Source organism: Palaemon carinicauda, chromosome 18, assembly GCF_036898095.1.
Source record: "Palaemon carinicauda isolate YSFRI2023 chromosome 18, ASM3689809v2, whole genome shotgun sequence".
Classification (NCBI taxonomy): Eukaryota; Metazoa; Arthropoda; class Malacostraca; order Decapoda; family Palaemonidae; genus Palaemon; species Palaemon carinicauda.
This window is the reverse complement of record NC_090742.1, coordinates 88,840,609-88,850,608: the sequence shown is the minus strand read 5'-3', so window position 1 is coordinate 88,850,608 and position 10,000 is coordinate 88,840,609. Positions and strand designations below refer to the sequence as shown.

The window sequence follows — 10,000 nt, the reverse complement described above, 5'->3', positions numbered from 1 at the left end:
GACTGCTGGCATTTCATTGCATTCACGATCCTGGAAAGCAGATTCCAAAAATAAAACAATGTACATATATACTAGTAATTTCAAAAACCTTTACCTTCTATATCAAAGTTAAATTTCAGCGAAAAATTTCCTTTTTTTTTTTTTTTTTTTTTTTTTTTTTTTTTTTTTTTTCTCTCTCTCCTTATCTTTGCCGTGTAATAAAACCTTTGTTACGTAAACACTCAAAGTTTAACAATAAAGTTTCCCTCGTTAATATGAACAGTCAAGATGCAGAGGACTTTCACTCAGGAATATTCTACTTAAGAATTTTTACCTCCATTTTATTAATAACCTTTGGTATAAAGCACCAAACCTCAAGTTAAAGCATCAATTGCCTCTGTACCTGGACACCAATATTAGAGATTAAAAAACCTCAACATATTTTTAAAGGTAGCAAAACAGTCTAAAGAATTAATAACTCTCACAAGTCCATAACTCTGAAAAATGTAAAAAGAATTGACCATTCATCCATGTTAGTTGACAACACTTCAAAAAATCCGCTCTTTTGTACTCTTTCTGGGCTTACATACATTGATGACCTGAACAGCGTATTCAGTACAAGTTTAAATTCTTTGGTTTTCTATGATTTCCAAATCTGGCTTTTTGCTACCTACTTGCATTAAAATCGAAAATTTTATCTGGAACAACGTTCAAACATTGCCAAAGTACTTTACATAATTCTGTCGACTGCCTCCTGCTCCTTCATGTTTAATTTTAAAGATTAATTTGCTGTCCAGTTTCCAACCACTCTTTTCATGATATGAAAAAAAAAAAATGCGCTGTATTCATCGCTAAAAACTTCAGAATTACTCCAAACCTACTACTGAGGTGTCACAACATAAAAATTTCCCAACACCAGAGGCGTCACAATAGAGTGATAAACTGCCTACATCTGAGGCGTCACAATATAGTGATCAACTGCCTACACCTGAGGCGTCACAATATAGTGATAAACTGCCTACACCTGAGGCGTCACAATATAGTGATAAACTGCCTACACCTGAGGCGTCACAATATAGTGATAAAACTGCCTACACCTGAGGCGTCACAATATAGTGATAAACTGCCTACACCTGAGGCGTCACAAAACTGCCTACACCTGAGGCGTCACAATATAGTGATAAACTGCCTACACCTAAGGCGTCACAATATAGTGATAAACTGCCTACACCTTAGGCGTCACAATATAGTGATAAACTGCCTACATCTTAGGCGTCACAATGAAGTAATAGGTTAAATAAGTCTGATGCAAGTATATAGTTAAAGTAAGGACCAAAATAAAAAGAATGAATTTCTGCGTCAAAACGTGCTCTCAACCGGAGCGTCTGATATTTCTTCATTAAGTTCTCAACTAGCTTTGCTCAATATGTAAAAATACAGAAATACTTTATCGTTTTCATTTTAACAATACCTTTCACGACAAATTTCGTGGAAATTATGTAACAGACAATTCTGTCCAAAAGATATTCGTTAAAATAACGTTTTCGTTAATTCAGAATGTTTGGCATCTAAACAAGGTCTTTAACGACATAGTTTATCCTAACACTGTAGTTACGAAATTCGCCTTCAGTATTCGTCCTCTGTAAACCTTTCCAAATACAATTTAGAGTCTGAAAACCAATTATACTTTCTTGTAAATAAATCCAAATCTTGAAGCTTTTAAAGTAAATAGCTAGCATCCAATGCCCCTTCAAATAAACCATCCGCAGCTATGCCATCATCTAAAAATACTTCCATCTTCACTTCCTTAGATCTCCAATATCTAACAGACTTAAGAACTTTAGTAAAGATGTACCGCCGCTTCAAAAATATCTAAAGAATATCCATTATAAAAAACTTTTTAAAATTTTTCCCCAATGAGAAAGATATTGGCAAAGTTTTAATAGATTTCTATGCGATAAGCAGACTGTAGACTGATTAAATCCTTAAAAAGTTTGTAATAAAAAACCAGCCTTTGCTTACCATTTCCATTCTTGGTCACCGTCAAAGGAATTATTTCTTAGTTTTTCTGATACCAGTGTCACCCATTCTCTTAATAAATTCTGATTCGTCCCTTTCTGACCTATTGTTACCCAATCCAACAACCACAGTAACGGTTTTGAAATGGAATTTTGTGATCGCCCTTTTAGACGTCCATGACTATCTTACCGGACCCAAACTAATTCTGTTCAATGTATTGTGAATAACAACAACCAACAGGCGATTAAAACAATAAAATAAAATAAACACAATGTTCCAATTTCCTTGTACCAACTGCTAAGTATACAAAATAAAAACAGCTATATTTTCACTTATCTTTTCGACGTCTTTCTTGGTACATTCCTGGCTCCAATGTCAATTCTCGGCCTTTATTGAGCTCTAGACCTCTTCCATCAAAGTTGATATGAATCCACACTTTCCCTCGATCTTTAACTAGCTTGACACTTTCGGCGATGCTGCTATTTGCGTACTAACTCGTTTCTGCAGCAGTTTTAGATGTTCCTTGTCCTCCAAGTTGATAAACAATCGCATCTAATGCTAACATTATCGTATCAGTTTCCTCAAAATAACGCGATGCTCATTCAAATGGTTTTCCATAATACTTTAACGAGGTGCGGATACTTGTTGAATATTCTGCTGGAAATCGGATAATAGATTTTCCATCACATCTTGAAACGGTTTCAGCATTCTGATTGCTAACGTGAAAACACTATTCACATCTGAAGCTGTAATTTGACCCTGCCTGGCGTCCTGGCTAATAAATTCGACTTGCTCGGGCTAGCGTGCGCTAGAAAGTGACCACTTACTAAATACCTCTTCAAACATTGAATACGTTTCACCCAACACTAAATTCTCATTGGCCACTGCCTACAAAACAACTGAACTTAAGTAACAAGATACTTAAGATCTGCTTACATGTCGTTAGGACAATTATTTTTCGCTATACTTCGTAACGCGAAAAAATTTTATTCTTTGCCAAGTGAAGAATTTTTCACATCTCTCTCTCTCTCTCTCTCTCTCTCTCTCTCTCTCTCTCTCTCTCTCTCTCTCTCTCTCTCTCTCTCTCCGAATTTACACTGCACGTAAATTTTTTCCTCATTATCCTTTCATTACGGACATATATAGCAAGAAGAAATGCTATCGTTTATATAATAATGATTCTTAAATAGTGATTGGCTTTAATTTTCCAACTTTATGTAATTCCTGTTAGCGTTACTGTTCATAAATATGTATGTGTATGTGTATATATATATATATATATATATATATATATATATATATATATATATATATATATATATATATATATATATATACATATATATATATACATATGTATATATATACTTATATATATATATATATATATATATATATATATATATATATATATATATATATATATATATATATATATATATTTATATATATACATATATGTATATATATATGTAAATATATATATATATATATATATATATATATATATATATATATATATATATATATATATATATATATATATATATATATATATATATATATATATATATATAGGTCCGTGGCTGCAGTTGCGCAAAAAAATGGCTTATTGAGAAAATTATTTTAAGATTTTCTGTGATCAATCTATTCTGAAGAAGTTTTTAGTTCTTTCATGCTTCCTTGTTTCGAGTATTGTTCTTTTGTCTGCTCTTCAGCTGCTGATTCTCATCTAAATTTATTGCACAGAAACTTAGGGTCTATTAAATTTGTTATTCCTGATCGGGATATTAATCTCGGGCATCGGCGTTCAATTACTTCATTATGCATGTTACATAAGATTTTTCGTAATACTGAACATCCTTTGCATTAAGATCTCCATGCACAGTTCTGTCGTGTGATATATAAAACATTTTCCTGACTGCGAATCTTATGTACTATTGTCTTTGTAAAATAGTACAGAGATTGATCCCTGATGACCTAAGGCTAAAGAGGCTTAAACCCAGCAACTTAAGAACGATCTTTTTGATGTAATGGTCTCACAGCTGCAAGTGTGGAGGCCCTGAAAGATATAAGATAAAAGATCTGACTCCATTGACATTCATGTAAGCGTGAATAGGCCATCTTGAAAGAACAGATGTCAGTAAAAGGTCCATTAATAAGGATTGTGAGGATAGAAAATTAAAATATATTGTTCCTGGAGGCAAAAAAAAAACAAGTCTTAGAGTACGGCAAGGGAGGTAGAAGTTCCAGTGTAAGAGGACACTTCGATAGCATTAGTTGTGCACATACCATTAACTTCATACTCGACGGAGTCCTTTTAGTGATAACAGCTTTCATTAAATCATTTAGTTTAGAATTCTTGCATTTCTGGACTCTACTTCTTTCTTCCTTCTTATGTAACGCTTTTATATTAGTTCTTCAATAACTATTTTTCAGATGTTTTTTTTTATTATCTTTCTGTAATTGCATTTACCAGAGTTCATGATATCCGATTTTTATCATCGTAATAATATTGCATTTTAATAGAACTATAAGTTTTTTAATAAGTGATGGAAATATATGAAAGTAAATTAAAATGCAATTAGATATTCTCAGAAAATTAATATTTCAGATAAGAAATGGTTATTCTTAAAAAGAAAAAGAAAATTGCTTGAAATGTCACATCCCGTCAAATATATACATATATATATATATATATATATATATATATATATATATATATATATATATATATATATATATATGTATATATATATATATATATATATATATATATATATATATATATATATATATATATATATATATATATATATATATATATATATGTGTATATATATATATATATATATATATATATATATATATATATATATATATATATATATATATATGTATATATATATATATATATATATATATATATATATATATATATATATATATATATATATATATATATATATATATAAAACAATATTGGGTGACATTCGAGGAATAGTTAATTTCATGCAGAGATAATAAAACAGGTAAAAGAAAATGCCTGTCATTTATAAAACTGTTCTCGAACTTCTTTTATTGTAGTTTCGTTCAAGCAAATCTAGATCATAACGCTCTATTCATCTGATTTCAAAGAACATAAAAAAGATAATTTCATAAAATTCAACTCTTCAGTAACAACGTTATATTTCTCGTACATTTTTGTCAAAAGTCTTTTTGGGGAAAAAAAAAAATACATGTTTCCATAATTTTCGTCCGTAAACATCAATCATATTTTTTTTTTACCAGGTTTCAGGTGGCTTTTTTCATTGTGAAAGCGAAATGGATCTAGAGGAAATAACTGAATAATGCATATAATTTCCCTTTTTATATTTAGACACTTGTTAGGAATTAACGTCAAACTCCCTATTAAATCATGATTTACGTTGACACTTAGCGCAAACTCAAAAAACCTCAGAGACTCTTCGCATCATCCAAAAAACTATCTTCATATTACTGATACAAACGAAATCACAAGAAGGTTAAGAAGTAATGTATCCGGATTCAAAAGGTTATAACGATCACTATCGTTTATTATCATATTGACTTTACTTGAAACATATTGATAGGTAAGTGATAGTTTAGAATATTGCTTATGAATCAAGATAGTTTGCTGAAGGCAACATGCTAATTCACATTGATTTTCTTTCATTTTATTCAAAGAAATTTTTTTTTTATCAAATTATAAAACTGAAAAGGATTATTGTTGTTGAAATAGAATCTAAAGAAATTTAGCACAACAAAATTATTTTCCTTCCAGTCTTCCTCCCCCTTTATCTTAAAACCTTTTCTACTTTCTTCCGCTTCATTACATCTTTTGTTGAACGGTAATTTCCTGAAATCCACATTTCCTAGAATGAGCTATAACAGTGATGGAACTCTTATTATTATCTTTTTCTTTTGCATAAAACGGTAATGACTTTGTGATCAATAAGTGATGTTTTTATCATTAAGTTACTCAGTTATTTAGTATTGCATTTATTCTTTCCGTTACAAATTTCATAGTTATACATCCTTTAGATGATATTCGTAAACACCTTTTTATATGCGATTGTTACGTTGAATGATCCAAACCGAAATATACTATTAGATTTTGACGGAGATATTTTACAGTATCCACAATAGGAATATATTTTTTTTAAATATAAAAGTTAGTTTATATCCCACAACTCTCTCTCTCTCTCTCTCTCTCTCTCTCTCTCTCTCTCTCTCTCTCTCTCTCTCTCTCTCTCTCTCTCGCTCTCTCTCTCTCTCTCTCTCTCTCTCTCTCTCTCTCTCTCTCTCTCTCTCTCTCTCTCTCTCTCTCTCTCTCTCTCTTCTTCTTCCAAAAAAAATTTTATATTTAGAAGTAATGAAATTGAGTCGCAGGTGCAAAATTATTGGCAAAATTATACTTAAAAATGTGTAATCCCTAGTTTTCACTAGCCGAGAGAGAGAGAGAGAGAGAGAGAGAGAGAGAGAAGAGAGAGAGAGAGAGAGAGAGAGAGAGAGAGAGAGAGAGAGAGAGAGAAGCATTTTCCCGAAGGAGGTTCCAATCCCAAGGAAGAAGATAAAAGAAACTCAAATTCTGTCGGTGTGAGCTTCCCAAGTGAATAATTACATTTAATGGCAGCCATTGCCTCAAACTGACCCCAATGGACAAAACAGTATTAAAAAAAAGAAGGAAAAACTATAAATTCAACAATTAAATGCTTTGGATATTCTATGAATAAAATTAACATACTGTAATTACTTCAGCTTCAAGACCTAAACGTAATTTTACTTTTGTTATCTTTTCCAAAGGAAAATATTACTTATATACGTTCTGATTAACACCCAATTGACCTTTGAAGAGAGATATCCAGAAATTTATCAAAGAGTATCAGTTTTCCAGGAAAATTAGTGTGTCTGATTTCAAACATCAGAAGGAATGGTTTACTTCAAAAGGTCACTTGATATCCCATTGAGTAAGTCCAACCTTTCTTGAGCCTTTTTTTTTAGAATTAAAAAACGAATGATAAATCTTTAAAAATTATTTTCTTTTCGAGTTTTCATAAGCTTCAACATAGTTATTATTTCTCTCTCTCTCTCTCTCTCTCTCTCTCTCTCTCTCTCTCTCTCTCTCTCTCTCTCTCTCTCTCTCTCTCTCTCTCTACGTTTTATATTGATATTTCTCTCTTTTTAACCCTTCTTGAGAGACGTAAGATCAATTAAATTACCAAAATTTAAAGTTTTAATAAGAAATGAAGTATGAAATCTTACCTTTATATTCTAATTGGTGCCAGAATAACTAGGTCCCTGACAATTCAGTCTCAGAGAAATCGTTCTCGGACAATTCGATCCCGAACAATTAAACAATTAGGTCTCGGACAATTCTGCTTCGGAAAATATGTCACTCGGCCAATTCGTCCCATGGAAAATTAGGTATAGGCATGTCATTTTCTCCTTATATATATATATATATATATATATATATATATATATATATATATATATATATATATATATGCATATATATATATATATATATATATATATATATATATGTATATATATATATATATATATATATATATATATATATATATATATATATATATATATATATATATATGTATATATATATATATATATATATATATATATATATATATATATATATATATATATATATACAAGATCAAAATATATTGCCATATTTTTTGATAATTTTGTTTAAAAGAAAATCGAAGTTAAAATCTATGAGCGATTGCTTTTAAGAAATCCATTTCTTTTGCGGGATAATAATTCTGTGCCAGACGTAAGATACGGATGTTGCAATCTGTCTACTTCCTCTTCATAGTGGAGCGTATACCTGACAAAATAGTTAATTCTATGATAAAAGCATAAAACCCTGCGCAAAAACTGTGAGCCAATCAATTTTTTCCCTTTTCAAGATGACCGTCACATTTTTTAAAATGGCGGCAAAATCCCATTCCAGAATTTGACAAATTGACCATACGAAATAATTTTGATGACCAGTGGCCTAGATTTGAGGTAAAACATCTATATTTAAGTCACTATACACTGTAAATGCAATTTTTGTGAAAACTTTGCAAAGCGCATGCGGGAAATTAGACTGACAAAGTCATGTTGATTCATGTACCATCGCATGTACAGGTGCATAATGCTATGCATTGTAATCCTGACCTATAGCACTTACAATTCCCAGTAAAAATAATTTTACACCAACATTCTAAGAGCTGTTGATATGACGCTGCTATTGGCCGCAAGTTGGTTCAATATGGCGTCCAAACATTGTCATCTTTTTGCCAACCCTAACTTTCAGGTGAAGGTAATTTCATAATGCAAACCACAGACTGACCCATATGTGTGTCCCGTTTGTAGTACAGCTTACTTCACATGCTCTACTGAAGCTGCCCTAGAGGGTGGTATGGCATAATAAAGCTTCTGTTTACGCGCAAACAATTCAAACCTTGCTTCATTGACTTTGTTTGTAGTACTAGAGCGGTCGTACATCACCACAACAAACTCTTCAATGACTCTCATGTTAGAAGATGATAAGTCATTTGTAGGCGAACTAAGCCTCGTAAAAACAACTGTTGCCTCGGGATAGACATTCTTTTGCCAGCAAATCCAGACACTGTATCATACATAACCAGTGAAGGCGTGAAAAAATTGCAATTCTCTTCCTTTTGAACCTATCGATCTACATATTTAATGCAAATGGATCCATCTCAAATCCTTTCCTTTCCCAGAAGCAATCCATAGGCTTTCTATATTCAAGTCTGCAAACAATGAAACACCAAAGACTACAAAATGTGTATCAGAACTTACTATCATGACACTCTGACTGCCGTTGACGGCTGCGTCTTTTGCATGAAGAAACATTCGAGTGTCGGGCTCTTTGTGGTTACAAGGTGAAATCTGGGAAACATCTGTTTCGTTGTTTGAGATAACATTCTCCTCTCGAGTAACAATGATGTCTGTTTCGTTGCTCATCACACCAATTTTGTCGGCAAGGAAAACAAACAGTTCCGTTTTGTTTTCATCACATCTCAAAAATCTCGCAACATCCATTTTACCTATCTTCTGATCTTCGTTTTCTATCTCTATCTAGTTTAGTATTGTTAAATTTTGTTCTACACGAATGATGATACGGTGCATTATTCCTGATCAGTGTTTCTTCTATTCCTTGACCATCATCAATTCGTCCTACATCTCAAGCAATGGGTATTTCATTTAGCTTTCTGAACTCTAAAATATTCTTTGCTAATAAAGTATACCCCGATTTGCTCTCGTCTAAAGTATCCTTGGGTGACATCAATGTTTCATCTTTGTCTACCTGACAGATAAAACATTTTGTCCTGTCATTCTCCCTTTCCTCATTGGGAGATATTGAAAAACGAAGTCTTTTTAACATTTCAACATGAAATAACACAGGACATATATACAAAACAAACCTCTTTAATTGAGATTAACTATCCTGATTTTTTTAGCAACTACGGCACAAATTTTATACTTCGACAGTTGAAAGGCCAAGGGATTATCCTTTTACCACCTTCAACTTATAAATTCACTTTACTGTGTGGGATACAACTAGGTTTGATGCAGTTTCCTTTACACCTAGCCTGATCGTTCATCTAGCGCCATTTAACTCCCATGCGATCTGTACACCATACAATGGAAGAAAGCCCTGTCCTTCTTGGCTCGGCTTTCCCGCGTTGGCACAATCCCGTTAATTCGGTACGACACCTTGACTACATATGGGGTGAATCAAGGTGTATTTGCTAGACTTAATAAAGCTGACACTAAACCCAATGCTGACTTTCACGGCAGCTAGTTGCACCAGTGTGCCCTGGTAGTGTAAGCCACTAGCTCGTTAAAATTGTAGGATCCCTGAAGAAGGCTAAATTGCCGGACCTTACCCATCCCTCCATTTAACAGCCTAATCCAGTTGACCCTATTGCCCTTGTGTTCC

At 32.2% G+C, this 10,000-nt stretch overlaps 1 long non-coding RNA gene across 1 annotated transcript in view; it reads right to left on the bottom strand.

The window, feature by feature from the left end:
- LOC137657930 (uncharacterized) overlaps positions 1-2,981 on the bottom strand; it is a 4,582-nt gene extending 1,601 nt beyond the window's left edge. The window contains exons 1-2 of the long non-coding RNA XR_011047239.1: positions 1,211-2,981; positions 1-1,112 (exon numbers count right to left, since the gene is read on the bottom strand). The exon at positions 1-1,112 is cut by the window's left edge and continues 1,601 nt beyond it. This is a non-coding gene — a long non-coding RNA (uncharacterized lncRNA). The remainder of the gene's footprint in view (positions 1,113-1,210) is intronic.
- Positions 2,982-10,000: the final 7,019 nt, after the last annotated feature.